Source organism: Notolepis coatsorum (assembly GCF_963971535.1).
Source record: "Notolepis coatsorum genome assembly, chromosome: 9".
Classification (NCBI taxonomy): Eukaryota; Metazoa; Chordata; class Actinopteri; order Aulopiformes; family Paralepididae; genus Notolepis; species Notolepis coatsorum.
The window spans coordinates 90,056,779-90,079,392 of record NC_140173.1 but is presented as its reverse complement, the minus strand read 5'-3'; the positions used below and the strand labels follow the sequence as shown (position 1 = coordinate 90,079,392).

Below are 22,614 nucleotides of genomic sequence, written 5' to 3'. Positions count from 1 at the left end.
CAGAGCAGCCCCCACCGTTGCAGCTTGAACTGTGCAAGCTACAGTCGGATCCTTTTTTTCAAGCAAAGAGAAATGAGAGGGGAATTTCGTTTTGGAAACTGCTACCTGAGCCCCGCTTCCCACTCCTCAGGGACTTTGCCCTCTCTATAGCCAGTATGTTTGGGAGCACATACATATGCGAGAGCAATTTCTCAAACATGAAGCACATCAAGTCAAAGGAGAGAAACAGGCTGTCGGATGAAACATTATTTCATCTGATGCAGATTGCATGCACAAACATTGAAGTTGACATTCCTGCTATTGTGCGCCAACAAGAGAGACCACAAGTGTCTCATTAAAGACAGGGGGGGAGGAGATGATGAAGAGGTGTAGAGGGGGGGGGAAGAGATGATGAAGAGGTGTAGAGAGGGGGGGGAGATGATGGAGAGGTGTAGAGAGGGGACCATTATTATTATTATTATTATTATTATTATTATTATTATTATTATTATTATTATTATTATTATTATTATTATTATTATTATTATAACCATTATTGACCCACTGTGGGGCGAGGGTGAATGTCATGCCAGTTTGATAAAGGGTCAATGGGAGGCATGTAGTATTGCACTTTACTTTACTTGCACTTTACTTGTTTACTTTTGTAGTGTTCAGATAACACTAATAACACAAAGACAAAGCAGCATTCCTGCTGCATTTCACTACAACAGTAAATCAAAAGTGCAATAATAAATTATTTTGTTAAATGTATACACTTTTATCCTGCTACTAAACAAAACATTCCTGAGTGCTTCATATCCATAACATGCATTTCAGTGTTATAATGTTTTGTTTAGTAGCAGGATAAAAGTTTATACATTTAACAAAATCATTTATTATTGCACTTTTGATTTACTGTGAAATGCAGCAGGAATGCTGCTTTGTGTTTGTTGAGCAGTGGGCTTTAAGTTCATAAATTTATTTTATTAGAAGCCTTAATTATAATTGATCATTTTTGTATATATTTGGGGTTACACAGCAATACTTTTAAATTCAGCTGTTTATAAATTCATAAAGTTGAAATTGCATTACTAAATGCATTTGAAATGGAATAAAAACAAAGTTACAACAAATTATAATTGTTTATATACCTTGTGACTATTAGGGCTATTTGAGTGATGGGGTACTACTGGCGGGACTGCCGATAAACAATGCGGCCCCCCAGATTGATTGTGGACATTTTGTGGCCCTCACCATATACAAAGTTGCCCACCCCTGCTCTAAGGTATTACCTATCAGATTACAAAAGCATATGACGTCTTTAGTTCATCCGGACCAAACTGGCTTCATAAGAGGTCGCCTGATCAATGATAACATAAGATGAATACTGCACGTACTAGATGCAGACAAAGAGGACACCATACCTAAGGCGATGCTGTCCCTGGATGCTATGAAAGCATTTGACAGGCTGGAATGGTCGTTTCTATGGGCAGTATTAGAAAGGATGGGGTTAGGAAAAGGATTCATTGATATGATTAAAGTATTATACAAGGACCCATCGGCCATGATTACAACAGGTACATTCATCTCCGAAATATTTCCGGTATCACGCTCAGCCAGACAGGGTTGCCCTCTTAGTCCCGGACTATTCGATCTAACATTAGAGCCTTTAGCACAATATATAAGACAATCCCAATACATAGAACCAATCGTAATCAAGGGCACACAACATAAAATTTGTTTATATGCGGACGACGTAATATTGTTCATGCAAAGCCCCAACACCACATTGCCTCATCTACTCAAGTTGATAGAGAACTTTGGTGATTTATCGGGATTTAAAATAAATTGGCCGAAGTCGGCTTTCCTTCCACTTAACACCCATGCAAAAAAAGACACAACCCTCCCAGGTGCGATACCCATGGTAAAACATTTTAGATGCTTGGGTGTGGAAATATTTCCCACCATAAGACAAACGGTGAAGCACAATTACACAAAAATACAGAACAAAATCAAAGACGACCTGGACAGGTGGGCAAACTTAAAAACTCAGTACAGGCAAGGGTATCAATAGTTAAGATGGATGTACTACCAAGAATCAACTTCATCAGCTCAATGCTACCGTTACCCCCTCCAGAGGGCTACTGGAAAAGATTACACTCCTCCACATACAAATTTATTTGGAATAACAAACCACCTCGCATAAAAAGATCCACCGCACAGAGAAATAAAGCAGACGGTGGCATGGCAGTTCCAGATTTTTTCCAATATTTTAAGGCTTACACATTAAGACCATTGACAATATGGTTTGATCCCCAGGCTTTGGTATCCTGGAGAGAATTGGAAGAAAACATAGTAGCCCCACAGAGAATGAAGGACATAGCACACACTAAACTACCAATCAAGCACTGTGAGCGGAAATTTGGCCCCATAATTACCCATGCAATCCGAACATGGCGGGAAACACAAAAAAAATATCCTAACCCTCAAAAATGGCATAATCACACTCCCATATTCAATAACAATGCACTCTTAATGGAAAAACGTCCTATAAGATTCCCTATATGGGAAGAGCAAGGCATACACTCATTAGGGGATATTTTTAATAACCAGGGCTTTTGTAGTTATGGAGAAATATGCACAAAGTTTAACCTCACCGAGTCCACATGGCTTTTTTACATACAGTTACGCCTATGTTTGAGGTCTCACAGTGTTCCATTAGACATACCAGTTGAACACCACAGATACCACAAATTCTTCTATGAAAGAGAAACATTGAGAGGTTTTGTATCAGGTTTTTATTATCAATTACTAACGTCCTTGTATGAAACCCTCCAACTAGACACTGTCTGGAGGAGGGATATACCAGACCTGGAAAGTGACTTTGATTTGCAAGAAGCATGGGCAAATGTCCGTCTTACATCAAGGAACCCGGACCATCAACAAATCAATCTTAACTATATTCACAGGACATACTTGACTCCTATAAGACTGAACAGAATGGGCCTGAAACAAGACTCAAAATGCTCCCAATGTACAAATGGAGACGAAGGGACATTTATGCACATGTATTGGGACTGCCCACCAGTTAAGGCATTCTGGAAAGATGTGACCCAGCAATTATCAAAACTCATATCTTGGAATATACCAGTACACCCCTCTGTATTGCTTTTGAATGATGTTTTTGAGTTTGCAGTAAATCCACAGCTAAAGAGATTGGTTTTATCGGGTATCACAGTAGCTAAAAAACTGATCGCATCACGCTGGTTTCAACCGGAAAAAATGTGCCGGAAAGTTTGATCTCTTACATATCTCGATGTGATTTATCAAGAAATATCTACAGCAAGAATTCTGGGTCTCAACGAATCCAAAATGTCAATGTGGTTAGAAGTGGTGGAGAGAATAAAAGCTAGCTTATAATGGTAGTGTCTGGTTAGGAGTGAGGGATAATGGAGGTACTATCCAAGGAGGGGTCCGGGAGGGGGGGGTTCGAGCTGGAGCATATGTGTGTAGGGTTTTAGAAAATAGGTATTAGGGGTATATCCTGTATAAGGCATTTGTATAATTGTTAATTTCGTTGGATATACACTGTATACGGTAAAATATTATTATAGATTTTTTTTTGTCTTGTTTCTGTACTTGCATGTAATTTTAGCCACCTTGACTGTTAGTTTCATTATGCATTGTGTGTTGAGTACTGACTTTTAATAATTTCAGTTTTGCAATAAAAAAAAAAAAATAAAAAAAAAAAACAGTATTATATGGCCATGGCCACCAGACATATTCTCTCCGTGAAATTGCATTTATCCGTCACGCAAAAAGCTGTTTTCTTTTACTTGTCAACAACAGGGTGCATCTGGAATGCAACTGTCTGGATTATGCATTGAAACTCGAAAGACAGTAAATAAACTAATAAAACGTTCAAACTGTTCCAACTTGTGTATTGTTTTCATAAAAGTCGACTAAGATTGTACTCTTGTATTTTGCACTGTACAGTATGTCACAGGTGAGCTTGCTAGCCATTTGATTGTTAACGTGATACTCTGCAGTGCAGGTGAATAAAGTAGAAGCACTTCTTATAGTGTACAATGGGGGAAATAAGCTACACCATCAGGCCTGTTTAACTCTTTAACTGTATAGAGGGGCATTTCTTGTACTGAAATAGCACACTGGATCCATCTGAACAGCTGTTTCAGCTGGAGCATTTTATAGACAAACATTACGACAATATCAACATGTCGCAACAGAAGCCTGTGAAACTTAACATTCAGACAAAGTCACAGAAGATTACAGGCTGTACTATTAAGCCAAAACTGAGTAAAAGATCATCGAAGCCTAAACAAACGTGTCGCCCCCTTGTAGTGGATAGACTATATATCAACAACCAACTGTTTAGGGACTCCAGTATCACTCCCTGGTTATTCTGAAACCCATTGAGACTATTGCTTTATGGTCGGTAGGCCTACTGACACTTCCTGTATTAAGCTAGGCTTGCATAAGGGTTTGGTTATAGCTCATATCAATGTGTGTAGCCTGAGAAATAAGTGCTATGAAATTGAATGTATGGTAAAAGCTAACTGGATTAATATCCTTGCCATCTCTGAAACACACCTTGATGATTCCTTCTCTGATTCTGCTGTAACTATAGAAGGTTTTAATATTTTTTAGAAAAGATAGAAACAGGTTTTGCATTTGGCATTTCATCTACATGTATTGATCATATTTATACAAACGTGCCAGGCCAATGCTCAAAGTCAGTCTCTGTTCCTGTAGGTTTCAGTGACCACAACATCATAGCAGTCTCCAGAATGACGAAGGTCCCAAAAGCCAAAGCAAAAATTATTGTCTCTCGGTCATATAAGAGTTTTAATGTAGAAGGTTTTATTAATGAAATGTCGGGTATAAACTCTTCCTCCCCATGCATTTGAAATGTAAGCGACTGTGCCATATGATTAGCACTACACTCAGTAGTACTAATTTGTATATTTACAGTTGAATCACCTGTACATTGTATATTACTGTTGCACTTTACTGCTACATTTGCACTCTGGTTGGATGCCAAACCTCTTTTCATTGTACTATACTTGTGCTGTATAATGACAATACATTTTAATCTAATCTAATCTAATCTGATCTAATCTAGAGGAAGGTGCTGCAGCACATGGATCATCTTTAGACAAGGTTTAATACGGTGCAAGGTTCAAAGTAATCAATTATTATTATCAATTTATTTGTCTAAAGATGATCCATGATCGTTTTTGATGACTGCTATGGTCCAAGTGTGAGTAGCACGGTCCTCATCTGAACAAGTTTAGAGTGTGAACTCTCTCAAATGGCAGCGATGTCAGTCGATCCAAAAGGCATCATTTTTATATAGTGGGGACAGAATTATTAACATTTATTAACAATTCTCATGAAAGTTGATGGATCCAAAACCATGTCTTGCACAAGGTTTACAGAATCATGTGCATCCAAATGATAAATACTAGGTGCTGGACAATTAGCATTTCAATGGTGTGTGTTTGTGTGTGTGTGGGGGTTGCGCCGCATTCCAATGTTCCCGGTTTGATCCCCCCTCCCGGCAGCGTCCTTGAGCAAGACGCTTAACCCCCAATTGCTCCTGATGAGCAGGTTGGCACCTCTGCCGTCTGTGAGTGAATGTGAGGTATAAGTTGTAAAGCACTTTGGATAAAAGCTCTATATAAATGCTGTACTCTGTCATCTACTCTAAGCCATCCTAGGTTGTCAAAGTGGGCAGGGGTGAGGTGGGTTCTAGGGGTAAGGTCAAGTAGAAGTCTGACCAGTTTGTTTTGTGATGTTTGTAATCTTGTTTTTAGCGCCTTTGAGGTGCTTTGGTACCATGAGGTGCAAGCATAGTCGTAGTACCCTTGAATGAGTGCTCCTGCCAGAGTCTTCAGCCATGTCCTCCAACACACAACCTAAAGAAGTTTGACATCCAACCAGAGTGCAAATGTAACAGTAAAGTGCAATAGTGGAATGAACAGGTGATTAAACTCTGTGTAAAATATATAAATTAGTACTACTGAGTAATAGTGCTAATCACTACTCAGATGTATGTATAGAGTTGTAGTATAATACAGTGATACTCACTTTGTTGCGTTGTACGCAAGTTGACTAGTTCCGTTATAAATGCTTATGTCATAAAGGACAGTTATTAATGTGATACTGCATTTGCAGTATGATCACTATCTACCCCCCCTCTCTGAGTGCAGGGGTGTTAAGAGGTTGAATGGAATCATTCAAAAACAGCAATGGTATATGCTTAAATGCAGTATTAAAGAATATGGAACAGGACGCATTTACTGTGCGTGTGTGTGTATGTAATGTATGTGAAGGAGAGTCTCAGAAAGATGCATTTAATTGGTGAGAGAATAAGAGGTTTGGGCTTATTGACTGATATTTGTGATATAAGGACATTTTGGAAAACACTGCTGTTACTTGATTTTGTGATATTACCTGTTCTTTATAAAAACCTGTAAGTTTGTAATGCATATTTTTTATTTATTTATTGTTTCTTTAATATAGATTATTAAATTGAATCACCTCAAATATTGAAAATAGTAATCACACATTCACACCTCAAATATTAAAACTACTTATAATCACATAATGTCCCGCTTTTCACGTCAGACTCACTGGTCCTTGAAAATGACAGTAACGTTGTATAAATCAATACAATAAAGCAAGCTTTTTTATGACTTTTGTCCTGTGATGAGAAGACTGAGCTACTGTATGAACTGTATTATTTCTCAATAATGGCATCACACGTTGAAAATATTATTTGTTGGTTTTCTTTTTGGTACTTTCTTATTGACATTCAGTATAACAAACATTTACATAACTTTCTTTCAGATACTATATGCATATGTCATATATTTATGTTTGTCACAAATCTTGAAATAGTAAGTAACAACTGTCCTCTTATAGTTGATCAATTGGTCAGCTCAATCAATCAATTGACCAGTTGAAGTCCCACACCACCAGTCAACCAAGAATGTGTTCTGTCGAGAACAACCCCAAAACAGCCCCAAAATCAACTAGTCAACCAATTCTATCACTGTTAGTCGACTAAGAATTTATTTAGTCAAGGACAGCCCTGCAAAATATTACTTTTCATAAGAACAAAAATAAAGAAAATCATTATATATTTTCTTATAATATAAACTATGTACAATTGGGGAGTGGCCTTCTTTACAACATAATTATTAATTTGTGAAAATAAAACCAGGCCTATAGGGTGTTACATAAATTTGTACGATTTATGATTAATTTAACAAATACTGTTATCGTCTTTATTTTGTAAATGCTTATTGTAATTTCCATCCATGCATTTAGAGTTTGGCTCTCTTGTGATAATAAGAGTATTTTTACCAGCGTGTTCTCTGTTCAACCATTCTTCAGGTATATAGGATAGGATAAGATGAGATATTCCTATACCGACATCACAAGAAGATGAAAGACATTCAGGGAGTATACATTTAATAATTTAAATTGTATAATATGTATGTAGCTGCAAATATCTTTTATATATCACTTGCTGATATGACTGAGCTGTATTGCTGATAAGATGGAATAAACAGAGACAGTGTTAAGTATTAGCCATGACAATAGGTGTATGAATGAACTGGTTCAGCAGGCACTAATGCAGAGATTTGGCTGAGGATGTGTTGTCTGCACCACGTAAGACATGAGTGAGATGAACAGCAAAGCAAAACAATAGGATGTGCACAGTAGTAAGTCACATGGGCTTAAAACAAAATATTTGGCATGCTTAGAAGTAGTCCTCCTCTACGTTATGAAAAGTTCTCAAGGCGGACCATTAACAAAGTGATTTTTCCCTTCCTTTTTGTTGTATTTAATTGCAGTGTTGGATAAAAAGCAGGTAGCACAGTGGGTGAGCCTCCTTCCTGCCCTTGCAGTGTGTTAAACAGTTCTGTCTGCCCCTGAGCGCTTCCTAACCACCTTATCCCCGTTCACCTGGTCCACAGCCAGCGTCTCCAGCTCTGCTTCGGGAGGGACCAGGGGAGGGGTGCCATGTGGGATCCTGTGCGCCACGCCCACGTGTGCCCGATACTGCCGGTCCCGTGCGGGGCTGTGGTGGGGGCTGGACAGGGTGCTCAGGGGAGAGACGGAGGAGCGCTCGGAAGCTATAGGGGGGATAAGCGCAGGCTGCTCTCGCAGGACCTGAGGCTCGAGTGTCTCTCTGCCCGCCTGCAGGAAGGGGGTAGGGTCAGGCATGGCATCCACCACCTCCCGGAGAACCAGGCGCCTCCCATCTGAACCCAGCCGGTAGACCTCCGTGAGCTCCGGGTGGAGAGGTTGGGACAGGCTCTTCTTCATGCGGCGGCGGGGGGTCTCGGGCTGCCTGTCCTTGGCGGGGGGAGGGGCGGGCTTGTAGGAGCAGACCGGGCTGACTTCTTTTCCCGCTCCTTGATGCTGCTCTCCAGGACCGAGATCATGGCGTTCTTCTGCTCCAGGTCCCGCAGCAGCTCCGTGTTCTCCTCCTCCTTCTCCTTCAGCTGAGCCTCCAGCTCCTCGCACCTCCTCTGCAGCTCTTGGCAGCGGGCCTCGCTGCTGTCTGCACACACACAGTATCACACTGTTAGTACCATGGTACGGGTATTATTATAAAGCCAGATATGAACACATGGAACGTAAACACTATTATTAGTACAATACATATGATAGGAGCACATAAGTACACACACACACACAATCACACATGCACAAGTACACAAACATAAACACAATGAATGGGAAAGACATCGATACAGATGCATGCACACACGTGCACACACACACACACACACACACACACACGCACACACACGCACACACACACACACATCCCCTGACCATCAGTCCATTAGTACATTAAAACCAGACACTGTCCGCACACTCTTTACATCTTTACTACCGTAGGCTCCATCACCTTGGAACAGATAATACTTGTGCAGGCTCTATCACAACATTATAGAAATATGTGTTTGTTATTAATCAAGCAGGCTTGGATCCCATACATGTAGGTTTAACAATAGAGATGTTTACAGGCTCAAGACAGTTTTCTGCTCTGTTGTGAGTCCTGTTTGTTTAAACGGAGGAAGATTTGAACCTTGTCTGGCCAACAGTACCACTTTCTGGCCTGTGATTGTCTCTCTCTGGCCTGTGGTTTTGATTGTGACTGGCTGGCTGTATTCCTCCCTGTTTGCAGTCCAATGAAAGAGTCTCCAGTTTGACAGGTACCTGCAACATAAAAAGAAGAGAACTGGGTATGGAAAATGACATGAAAATAGACACAGACTATAAATAGCTAATGCATCTATCTACTTACCTATCTAGACAGACGGCCAATTATTAGGTATGGGAACTGTCTGGATTACTAAAAAAATTGCCTTCTTGTCAATACAATTCAATAATGCTTTATTGGCACGACTGCATTTTGTTACAATGTTGCCAAGCAAGTAGCAGTGCAATTGTCTCTGGCAATATTGAATTGATTTAACAGACACAGACTATCAATAGCTAATCATGCATATATCTAGACAGAGATACAGACAAATAGCTAGCTAGTCTATTGATAGTTATGTACAGTTCAATGTACAGTTTCCTCCCCCTCAAATGTATATATTCTCTTTTAGAAACTGTCTATATATATAGACATAGTTGTCTGTATATCCTGTATGTCATAAATGTCTGGATGTAACAGTAGTGTATGTTGTGTATTTTATAAATGTCTGGGGACCCTGATGTAAACAAGACGAAAGTCTTTCTCTGGTCTGTATTGTACCCATTCTGCAATCTGTTAAAGTTTTCAATCAATCAATATATCGTTTAGTAACGTTAGCTAGCTAGCTAGTGATTGATCGATTGAAAACGTCATTAACAGATTGCAGAATGGGTACAATACAATAGCTTAAAGACGTGTTTTCACCATGTTAAGGCTAGACACTCTAGCTAGGCTAGGCAGCTGTATGCTAACATTTGCCTATGTGAGATTGTCGACTGACAAAACCTACCGTGCTGTTTTTAGTGGGAACAAAGTCCTTTCGTTGGTATTCTTAATCCACTTCTGGCGAATATCTTGGTTGTCTGCACGGCCAGGGAATCGATGCAAATTGTTTGGTCTCAGACACGGGCAGTGGTCGGTCAAGTTGAACACAAGTGAGGCACAGAGCCACGAATTTCATAATAAAAGCGGCGACTTAAAAAAATAATAAAAAACACGATTGCGCCCAAAGGACATTTTATAAAACGAGGCATGATACAATACTATACATACAATACAATACTATGTATTTTAGCCAAAACATGTGGTCAGAAAACAGTGGATTTAGTCCATTCGCTCTCATTCTCTCTCTGCCTCTCTCTCTCTCACTTTGTCGAGGGCGGAGCTCTTCCTGAATGAACAGAAAGCAGGCACGTCGGCACGTTGTCACACCAGCTGTATTCGAGCGCCCCCGCTGGTCATTGTTACCGTTAACGGTGCCCAAACGGTCCCCAAACAGTGGTTCCAGGACTAATCCTGGCTTCATCTGTAGCTTTCTAAAGAACGAGTCAATGAATGAATCACGCTAGAAATACATAACGCCTACATGCTGGCTGTGTGTTTGTGTGTGTGTGTGTCTGTGGATTCAGTAGAAAGCTATCTGGCTGCGTTATTCGCCTAGCTAACCGGCACATCCGCTTCCATTCATTGTGCTAAGCTAGGCTAATAATAATGGAGAAAAAACGATTGTTTTTATACTTTACTGTACATCACTGTACATATTGATACTACAACTCTGTACATACATCTGATATGTAAGGATATGAGGACTGTGATTATAGTTAGTGCTCTCACCACTATGTAACTATGATTATAGTTAGTGCTCTCACCAGTATCTCACTATGATTATAGTTATCTACTGCATAATGTCATGTGGGGTAGGTTATCTGCTGTATAATGCCATGTAGACTTTTCCCAGTCATTACTGTGACAACACTTAATTCTGTTAATGCTATTCAGGTAAGGGTAGTTGTCCACGCCCAGCCCAAACTAGCTCAAGTGTGAAAATCTTTGCGAGGCCATTTCTCCCCTTGAGTCTTCTAGAAAACAGACTGCCTTACAATATTTAAATGAATATATGATATTCAAAACATTCTCAGATTTCAAAGTATGACACATCATTTGAAAGCTTACATACTGTACTTTCACAATCTGGAAAGATCTGGAAAATGAAAATGGAGACTTGTAGGCATTTTTGCTAGACTGGGTCACATTTTTTATATGCTTTCTGGCACTTTATCTCTTAATCAACCCCCATCTCCCTCTCTCTCACTTACTCTCATTTGAAACTTGAAAGTGTTGAGTCTTTTGTCTAAATTTGGTCAAAAGCCTAACATACAAAGCAGACAACAAACCACTAGAGTTGCTTAAAGCAATCAATGTATAGGCTGAGCAATAAAAGCAAGAGCAATAGAGATGTCTACAAAGGATGAGTTAGAATCCGAATATGAATTTGGGAAATCACTAATGAGATGGACACAAATTGTTCTATTACACAGATATTATTATTCGGGAAAGAAAATATTTTTTATGTTATGAGCTCCATTGATGCTCTGCCTAGGTGCACAATCTCTTCGCCGTGAAAATGTGTAGGACTGCCATCAAAACTACCTTTAGGACCTGTAGGACTGCCATCAAAACTACCTTTAGGACCTGTAGGACTGCCATCAAAACTACCTTTAGGACCTGTAGGACTGCCATCAAAACTACCTTTAGGACCTGTAGGACTGCCATCAAAGATGGGGGAAGATGGGGTGCAAGCAAAGCCCTGCTGTTCTACACTCAAACAACTCTTACTAGCACTAAAAGTGGTCATTTGGCTCATAATCATCTACAGGTTACGTAAAAGATTATATAGAAATATAATAATAATAGAACAGGCAAAAAAGCTAATGTATACAATTACTGTTGTAAATATATTTTTCTGTTTCAATTGTTCAATGTCTCCCAGATAAAGGGGGTCAACTTCAGACAATTCATAAAACTTTGTTTAGTTAAAAATAAGAATGAAGAGAGAGAAAAAAACGTTTCACCCAGACTCACCCAGTTTTATCAGACACTTGGGCAGGACAAATTGTTTCTGTAGGTTTTGCAGAACTCATTAACCATTCCTTAGCATGTCCATGTTGAAAGAGCAACATCCAGGTCAGTAGATTAAAAAACAGCGATGTCCCTCCACCTCCAGTCCAGTTCAGAAAGTGATGTCCCTCCGCCTCCAGTTCAGAAACAGCGATGTCCCTCTGCCTCCAGTCCAGCTCTATCTTCAAACATCCCAGCATACTCTAATTTAAAACCCTGTTTACACAGAGGGCAATATCGGGTAGCCTGAATATACCGAGGACTTGATAGTCTTTCAACAGTTGAGAATATGAAAAAACATCTACAAATATCATGACAACATTCATTTTCAGGGCAATAATTGTTCCTGTCATGACTAGGCGTATTGAACCCAATATGCAGACAATGACAAATGGCAGACAGGTCTTTTATATACTATACGAGAGCAGAATAATACGACTAACTGGGAAATACGAAGTTACGATCTGGCCATACCCCTCCCAATCCACCAGTTATTGGAGACCCCAATGGCATTCATCCAGGAGCCTATCTGCAGCCTTTTTACACAGTGAACCATCAGATCCTCCTCGCGGCCCTCGCAGGAATGGGAGTGGCTGGCTCTGCGCTGACATGGCTGACATCATACCTCAATGACTGCTCCTACCAAGTGTCATGGAGACGGACCCTGTCGGCCACCCGCCCCCTGCGGACAGGTGTCCCCCAGGGCTCGGTCCTAGGACCCCTTCTCTTCTCCCTCTACACTAAATCACTGGGTAACATTATCACGTCTCATGGCTTCTCGTATCATTGGTATGCCGACAATACTCAACTCTTCCTCTCCTTCCCTCCCTCAGATATCCACGTCTCTGAGCGGATCTCGGCCTGTCTGTCTGACATCTCCGCCTGGATGACGACCAACCACCTCAAACTGAACCTAAGCAAAACAGAATTGCTCCACCTGCCGGCCAAATCCTCCCCCCTGACCGACCTTTCCATCACAGTTGAGAATGCAGCTGTGACCGCGTCCCCGACCGCCAAGAACCTTGGTGTTGTCCTCGACGACCAGTTGAACTTCTCTGCTCACATCGCAGCGACAACCAGAACCTGCAGATTCCTCCTGAGCAACGTCAGAAGGATTCGGCCCTTCCTGACAAAAGAAGCCACCCAACTCCTCGTCCAATCAACAGTAATCTCCCGCCTCAACTACTGCAACGCACTGCTCGCTGGCCTCCCGGCCACTGCCACCAAGCCTCTTCAACTCATTCAGAATGCAGCGGCCCGCCGGATCTCAAACCTACCGAAGTCGGCCCATGTCACCCCACTTCTTAGGGACCTGCACTGGCTCCCCATTGCTGCACGAATCCGCTTCAAGGCCCTCGACCTAGCATACCGTGCGGCAAAGGGAACCGCTCCCGCCTCCGGTCAATGGTCTCCAACTACACACCCTCAAGACCCCTACGCGCTGCATCTTCTGGCCGCCTCAGACCTACTCCTATCCGAGCTCCGGGAGGGTCATCAAGGAGAAGCCGCCTATTCTCAGTCCTTGCCCCACAATGGTGGAATGAACTACCCACCCCAGTTAGAACAGCCGAAACCCGTCCAATATTTCGCCGCGGACTAAATACGCACTTCTTCAACCATTATCTGAAATAAAAATAAATAAAAAAAGATATCTAACCCTAACTAACCTTACTGTCATGCCCTTGTCCTATAAACTAACCTACACTGTAGCACTCAACACTTTGATGAACATTGTTACTCAGCTGATAGAGTTGTGCCCTTCCTGATGACTTGTCGTACAGAACTTGTAAGTGACTAAATGACTAAATGTAAATGTAAATGGGGGCAGGGAGGGACAGAGGGCAGGAAGAAACAGACTTGATCCGGCAAACATGAAAGGTCGGTTGGACCCGTAGAGAGCGGGGCAGCCAGAGACGCACAGAGGAGCGGTTAATAATCCGGTTGACGCAGAAAGGACCGATGACGGACTAAGCGTCTGTCTACCACCACATAGCCAGTGGGATTGAATCCGGCTTGGCCGACCGTCCATACTAACACAATTGGCAGTGTTAGCGGGTGGGAAGCCGGCGTGGGTGGGTCGTTGTAAACAGCGACTCCTACAGTTCGGTCGGGGCACCTGCACAGCAAGGGAAGGATCTAGGAAAGGTAGTGTGACCTTCCACACGTTACACTCTCCCAGTGAGAGTCCGTGCTGCCAGGTGAAAAGAAGCGGTGGGCTGACTACACATGTGTCGGAGGAAGCATGTGATAGTATCCGCCCTCCCAGACCGACGGTAGGGGGTAGAGTGCGCAACGACCAGGAAGGGGATTGGGAATTGGCATAACAACTAACATTGGGATGGGGGAACATATTTAAAAACTGTGCAGTCCTGACCGTGCGTTCAATATCCCAGGTGATAGCAGCCAGGAAGCGGATGGCAGGATGGTATGAGGGTCAGGACCGGGCTCCACCACTGAAAAGAGATGAGACAAGGCATCGGGCTTGACTTTTTGTGAGCCCGGGCGATAGGACAACATGAAGTTGAATCACCCAAAAAATAACTCCCACCGGGCCTAACGGTAGTTGAGACATTTTGCTGACTGAAGATAGGATCGGTCCAAACGATAAATGGGAGAACCGCTCCCTCTAGCCAGTGGCACCACTCCTCTAGCGCCAGCTTCACACCCAACAGCTCCCTGTTGCCGACATCATAGTTCCTCTCCGCTGGGGATAGAAGTCGAGAGAGGAAAGCACACGGATGGAGCTTATTGTCTGTACGGGACCACTGGGACAGGACAGCTCCCGCTCCTGTATATGAAGCGTCAACCTCCACCACAAACTGTAGGTCAGGATCGGGACCAAGACGGCCGTGGAGACGAAGCAGCGTTTGAGGTAGAGAAAAGTAGCATCCACCTCAGGAGACCAATGGAAAACAGAGGTAGTGGAAGTGAGAGCCGATAATCCCCAATAAAAATTTGCAAAGCCCAGTAAAGCCCTCTTTTTCATTGTGGTATGCTGGGGGGGCAACACCAACACAGACTAAATAAACAAACTGGTAAAAAAAGCAAGCTCTGTGGTGGGAGCGGACCTGGACAGTCTGGAGGTGGTGGCAGAGGGGAGGACGAGGAGGAAGCTGCATGCTATCCTTGAGAACCCCTGCCACCCCCTCTATGATGAGCGGTCCACGATTAGCCACAGACTCATCCCCCCCCCGACAGTGGTGCAGTGCTGGGCAACCGCGGTCAAACAGCGTTTGGGCTTCGAAGTGCGCGCATCCTATTATTATGCAAAGTCTAGGTGATAAGTGCCTAGACTTTGCATAATAATAGGATACCGTTTGGCCTCCGCCCATATTACGAAAGCACCCTTGCCCCCCGACATACCACAAAGCGCTTTGGGCAGTCCTTTGTGGCAATCAGGCTCCACAACCAAGCAGGGCCAGGACGGGCCAACTGCTGTGAACTGGGTTGTGGACTGTAACAAATTTATTAATTTAATTATTTAACAACACATTCATGATTGGACTTGTTTCTTTTTCACCACTTTTTTAGCAATTTTTTGTCCTATTTTAGCTATTTTTATCCCTGTGTACTTGTCCATCTTGTTTTTAACACATGTATGTTATGTATAAACTGTTTTTTAATTGCTGTTTTTAAATTGCTGTTACGCTGCTTATGCTGTAAAGGACATCTTAATCTCCCCTCGGGGATAAATAAAGGTTTTCAAAAAAAATAAACAATGCAAACATGACGTTGATGAGTATCCAGGTCCTTGGAGAATATTAGAATGTCGTCCAGGTACACAAATATTCATGTCCCTGAGGACGTCATTCACCAGATTCTGGAAGACTGCTGGGGCGTTGGTAAGGCCAAACGGCATCACGAGATACTCTAAGTGGCCGATAGGGGTATTAAACGCAGTCTTCCACTCGTCATCCTCCTGAATGCGAACAAGGTGGCAAGCGCTGCACAGGTCCAACTTGGAGAAGACACTGGCACCGTGCAGAGGACCGAAGGCAGAGCTGATGAGGGGCAGCAGGTACTTATTCTTTACCGTGATGTTACGTAAAACAGTCAAAAGAAAGCCTCGAGAGACTAATGCATATATCTTTGCATTTTGATTACTGCAAATATCAGTATGCAGTTGACTTGCAGTTGTGATTGGAGAATCAAGGAAATAGGGCGGGATTTGTGATAAGTCAATTAGATCCAAAACGGGGGGACCACATTCATCTAGCATCTTTACACTGGCTGCCAATCAGGTACAGACAACGTAAACATTCTGAAGTGGTCCACATTTATATCCTGTTGCAATGTTTGCTAATATACATAGCTGATAGTACACTTGGGCCCAAGCTGTTCCACTGAAAAGGTCTGTAGTATCAACTTCAACATCTTGTTGAAGACCATTACATGGTCTTGCTCCATCCGCACCCTCCAATCTGGCACAGCCAACCTCCTCCAGCACCCCAGGACCAGGCTCCGCACCATGGGAGATCGGGCCTTCTGCTCGGCTGCTCCCAGGCTGTGGAATGGTCTCCCTGACCACCTCCGAGCTCCACAGTCTGTGGACATCTTCAAACGAGGTCTAAAAACCCTCCACTTTAATAGAGCCTTTTGCTAATTCCACTTTGTCTTTGTATTGGGAATTGCCCCTAGTTTTGCCTATGTTATATGTTGGTTTTAATTTTATTATATTTATTTCCTTTGCCTTGCTTTTGTTTTTAACCTGTTGTACTCTGTGATTTCATTGTGAAATGTTAAGTTCACTACAAATAAAATGAATTATTATTAGTGCTGTCAGGCAATACAAAATATTTATCTAATTAATTACAGGATTTGTAATTAATTAATCTAATTAATCGCATTTTAATCGCATAACCATTTTAGGCCTGATATTCTATAATCATATTTCAAATGGCATGTGTCCGGAGGGCAGAATTCAGTACTGTATCTACAAAACCTCCTGTTTAATCATGTTCCATTTATTCATTTGCTTAGATTTTTCAATTCTGGTAAATTTTAGCATGGTATTATTCACAGTCAAACATAACAAAAAAATTATATTCTCATTGGGTTCATTACAATTTACTCAAGCCTAGTAACAGACACAGTATTTCTGACACTGGGAATAAATTCCCTGAGATCTATAGATGTCCCTAGAATCAGATACCAAGAACATGCAAATGGACCATATTAAAAAAAAATCTGTAAATGTGTATTCGACGTTCTTATGGAATGAATGAGATTTAAAAATATTAAAATAAAAAATATAATACATTTTGAGTAAATTTTCATAACGCGATAATTAGCTGTGTAATTAATCTAATTAACACGATAAACTGACAGCCCTAATTATTATTATTATTATTATTATTATTATTATTATTATTATTATTATTATTATTATTATTATTATTATTATTATTATTAATATTAATATTATTATTATTATTATTATTATTATTATTATTATTATTATTATTATTATTATTATTATTATTATTATTATTATTATAGCCTGTATATTTCAATGTTAATCCAGCAGACAGGTGGCTATACTGTAACTGTGACTCCACAATCCCATATCAGTGATAATTAGACAGATATGTCTCTCTTGTTGGAGAGCAGGTGTATTCTCTCTGCTAGTATGACCGTGTTGATGTTAAATTGAGAGTTAAATATAGACATGACTTGTCAGCCATGCATAATGACTCTAATGTGGTCTCCTGAGCCCCCGGGACATGGCCCATCCCCAGCATGTTAGATAATAGAAAACATGCCGGGGAGTCTGGGTAGTGTAAAGGTCTAGGCACTCGCCTGCCACCGCAGAGACCGCACGTTCAATACCTCAGACTCGGTCAGTCGTCCCTATACGAACACCAGTGGCAGTAGCCGGTGTGGTGTATGGGTCCTGGTTGTTGCCATAGCAACTCCGACTCCTCGCTGTCAAGTGAAAAGAAGTGGCTGGCGACTCCACATCGGAGGAGACATGTTGTTGTCTACACCCTGCCCAGACCGACGGTATAGGGCAGCATGTGGTGGTAGTCTACACCCTCCCAAGACCAACAGTAGGGCAACATGTGGTAGTCTACACCCACAAGAGTATATGTAAACTAAAGTTTTAAACATCAAATTTAAACTAAATGAAAGTGGGCTAAGGTTTTAAACACATAGCATGTATACTAAACTACAGTTTTAAACACATAACATTTTGACTAAACTAAAGTTTTAAACACATAACATTTAGAGTAAACTAAAGTTTTAAACATATAACATTTAGACTAAACTAAAGTGGACTAAAGTTTTTGCACATAACATTTAGACTAAACTAACGTTTTAAACACATAACATTTGGACTAAATTAAGATGGACAAACATTTTAAACACATAACATTTAGGCTAAACTAAAGTTTTAAACACATAACATTTAGAGTAAACTATTTAAACACATAACATTTAGACTAAACTAAAGTTTTAAACACATAACATTTAGACTAAACTAATGTTATAAACACATAACATTTAGACTAAACTAAAGTCATGTCTGGGCATTTTTAGCATGGTATTATTCACTGTCAAAGATGCAAAGAAAAATCATAATTCATATTCTCTGTTGTTTCATCACAATTTAAGCAAGCCTAGTAATAGACACAATATTTCTGACACTGGGAATACATTCACTGAGGTCCATAGATGTTCCTAGATACCAAGAACATGCTAATGGACTTGTAGAAGTGGAGAAATATTCAATTTACTAAGATATGTATTTTAGGCGGATTTTCAGAAAATAGGGCTCCGGGCTTAAGAGGTTAAACACATAACATTTAGACTAAACTAAAGTTTTAAACACATAACATTTAGACTAAACTAAAGTTTTAAACACATAACATTTAGAATGAACTAAAGTTTCAAACACATAACATTTGGAGTGGACTAAACTAAGATGGACTAATGTATTTAATACATAACATTTAGAATAAACTAAAGTTTTAAACACATACAGTAACATTTGGACTAAACTAAGATGGACTAAAGTTTTAAACACATAACATTTGGACTAAACTAAGATGAAGTAAAGTTTTAAACACATAACATTTGGACAAAATTAAGATGGACTAAAGTTTTAAACACATAACATTTAGACTGTGACGTCAGAGGAGACACTCCAAGCTGCACTTGAATGCACAGACTGGAGTGTATTTAAGCATTACATCACGCACAGGAGTGGTTTGTGAACAATAAACCATGCCTAGGGGTGGTCGTTAGACCCCCCTAGGCATGGTTTATTGTTCACAAATCACGACTGCAAGTGGTGTAATGCTTTTATACAACTGCCACATTCATCCAACCTTATTGCTATACAATAAACACACATTAATCGAAGATTTATTGAAAAAACCATCCGCCAGAAAAAGTAGTTCCCACAACTACAAAAAAGACAAGTTGCCTCCATGTGGAAGCAGCTTGAAGTGCATCCAACCAACTAACACATCCAACTGTGTGTTATTGGAATGGTTGAGAAAAGTTGCCTCCATGTGGAAGCAGCTTGAAGTGCATCCAACCAACTAACACATCCAACTGTGTGTTATTGGAATGGTTGAGAAAAGTTGCCTCCATGTGGAAGCAGCTTGAAGTGCATCCAACCAACTAACACATCCAACTGTGTGTTATTGCATCCAACTGCCTTTCAACTAAGGCATCCAACCAACTAACACATCCAACTGCCTTTCAACTAATACATCCAACCAACTAACACATCCAACTTTTCTTTAGTTTTTAATTATGAAGTTAGTGGTTATTGGAATGATTGATTGATTGATTGATTGATTGAAAATTGTATTACCAGATGCAGAATGGGTACAATACAGTACGGCTCAATACACACAATTGTTAAGGGGATGCAGACCTACTTTCTATAGAACTTCATTCTTAGATGCTTCTATAGAAAGTAGGTAAAACAAATTAAAAAGTTTTCTTTGCCCTATAGGAAAAAAAAAGTTTTCTTCGCCCTATTTTTTAATTAATTTTTTTAGCCTAAACTTAACCAGTTGGAAACCAGGCGTACAGTAATAAAATTAGCAATCAACCAATAAATCAATTCAATAGACCATGCTCACTTAAAACAGCGCAGCACTCAGCTGCTCCTCTCTCAGTCTGACTTTCCCCCGCTGTTGCAGACAGGAGTGTGTGTGTGTGTGTGTGTGTGAATGTGAATGTGTACGTGTGTGTGTGTGTGTGTGTGTGTGTGTGTGTGTGTGTGTGTGTGTGTGTGTGTGTGTGTGTGTGTGTGTGTGTGGGGGTGGGTGGAGACTAGAGCCAGCGTCGGACAGTGTTGAGAGTGAGCGCTCAGCGCTGCAGTCAGAGGGAAGGAAAAAGAAATTGAAAAGAAAAATGCAAATTAATCAATCAATCAATCCGCGATTTTTCTTTTGTTACACAATGATTCATGACCCATAGATTACACAATCCAACATTGTGTAAGAGACTAAGACATGCGCCGTGACAGAATCGCTTGATATTAAGTCGTTTTGACGCTATCAATATCCATTTGTTAAAGATTATTGTCCGCAATCTTGTGATCCGGCGGAGTGATGTGATGTGATTCGGTTGTGGGCGGGTCCTAGGACCAGAAGCGTGGAATTGTGAAGAATAAACACGTGTAAAATGACTGTTTCAGCCAATCAGAATCGAGAAATTTGCATGCCGTTGTATAATCTGTGATAACACAGCCAATATTAACGAATACACTGAAACAGTGCTTGACTTTGTCTGTACTCTGGTAGAAGAAACAATCCCCTCTACCACAATTAGAATCTACCCAAATCAAAAGCCCTGGGTAGATAAATCCGTCCGTGAGGCTCTGAAAGTGTGCACCTCAGCCTACAACACCGGGCTGGTGACAGGCAACATGGAAGAACACAAGACGGCAAGATACAACGTCAGGAGAGCAGTAATAGAGGCAAAACGGCGTTACAGGGATAAAGTTGAACTTCAGTTTGAACAGGCTGACTCTAGAGGTATGTGGCAGGGCCTCAGAACAATGACAGATTACAAAGGCACCTCCCTCAAACTGAACAGTGACATCTCCTTAGCAAATGATCTCAATACCTTCTATGCGAGGTTTGAGGCTGTGAATAACAACACCAGCCTACAAGCCACGGCAATGGGGGGGGGGGGGGGGGGGGGTCTGCTGATGGAGACTCAGTGTTCAGGGTAACAGAGCATGAAGTGAGGCGGACCTTTAAAAAAGTGAATATCAGGAAGGCAGCAGGACCGGACGGCATTCCCGGCCGCGTCCTAAAAGTCTGTGCCGACCAACTGGCCCCGGTATTCACTGACATCTTTAACCTGTCCTTAGAACAGGCTGTCATCCCCACCTGTCTGAAGAAGTCCACCATCATCCCTGTACCCAAAAAATCTACGCCCGCTTGCCTCAACGACTACCGCCCTGTAGCCCTCACCTCCATAGCTATGAAGTGCTTTGAGAAGCTAGTGAAGGGCTACATCTGTTCCTCCCTCCCCATCAACCTGGACCCCCTGCAATTTGCATACCGCCCTAACAGATCCACGGAGCATGCCATATCCCATGTGCTGCACACAGCAGCATCACACCTGGACAAGAGGCAGGGGAACTATGTGAGAATGCTGTTCATCGACTACAGCTCAGCATTCAATACCATAGTCCCCTCCAAACTCATAGCCAAGCTCAGGGACCTGGGCTTGAACTATGACCTCTGCCAGTGGGTCTTGGACTTCCTGACGGGCAGACCCCAGGTGGTAAGAGCAGGCAACTGTACCTCCTCATCCATCACGCTCAACATAGGGGCCCCCCAGGGCTGTGTTCTGAGCCCGCTCCTCTACTCCCTGTACACACATGACTGCGTGGCACAGCGGAACAACAACACAATCATCAAATTAGCTGATGACACAGTAGTGGTGGGCCTGATCTCTGCCAACGACGAGAGGGCCTACCTGGAAGAGGTAGAGAATCTGTCACAGTGGTGTCAGGAGAACTGCCTCTCCCTGAACGTCAGCAAAACAAAAGAGATGATTGTGGACTTCAGGAGGTCGGGGGTCAAGGACTACAGCCCCCTCAGCAGACAACGTATAGGGCAGCATGTGGTGGTAGTCTACACCCTCCCAAGACCAACAGTAGGGCAACATGTGGTAGTCTACACCCACAAGAGTATATGTAAACTAAAGTTTTAAACATCAAATTTAAACTAAATGAAAGTGGGCTAAGGTTTTAAACACATAGCATGTATACTAAACTACAGTTTTAAACACATAACATTTTGACTAAACTAAAGTTTTAAATACATAACATTTAGAGCAGTGGTAGGCAACCCTAGGCACGCGTGCCTGCATAGGCACGCGGGGCATTTGCATAGGCACAGGGGGCAGCATTAAAAAAAAAAAAAAAAAAAAAAAAAAAAAAAATTTGCTTTGAAATATTATAGTGAAATATTTTTCACTGTTGTCGCATTTATCTTGTTGAAATCCTCCCA

At 41.5% G+C, this 22,614-nt stretch overlaps 1 pseudogene across 1 annotated transcript in view; it reads right to left on the bottom strand.

Annotated features, from left to right (window-relative positions):
• Positions 1-7,923: 7,923 nt before the first annotated feature.
• LOC311234693 (coiled-coil domain-containing protein 92-like) overlaps positions 7,924-22,614 on the bottom strand; it is a 74,439-nt pseudogene continuing 59,748 nt past the window's right edge. Inside the window, exon 2 of the transcript in view lies at positions 7,924-8,578. The product of the transcript in view is annotated as a coiled-coil domain-containing protein 92-like (transcript). The remainder of the gene's footprint in view (positions 8,579-22,614) is intronic.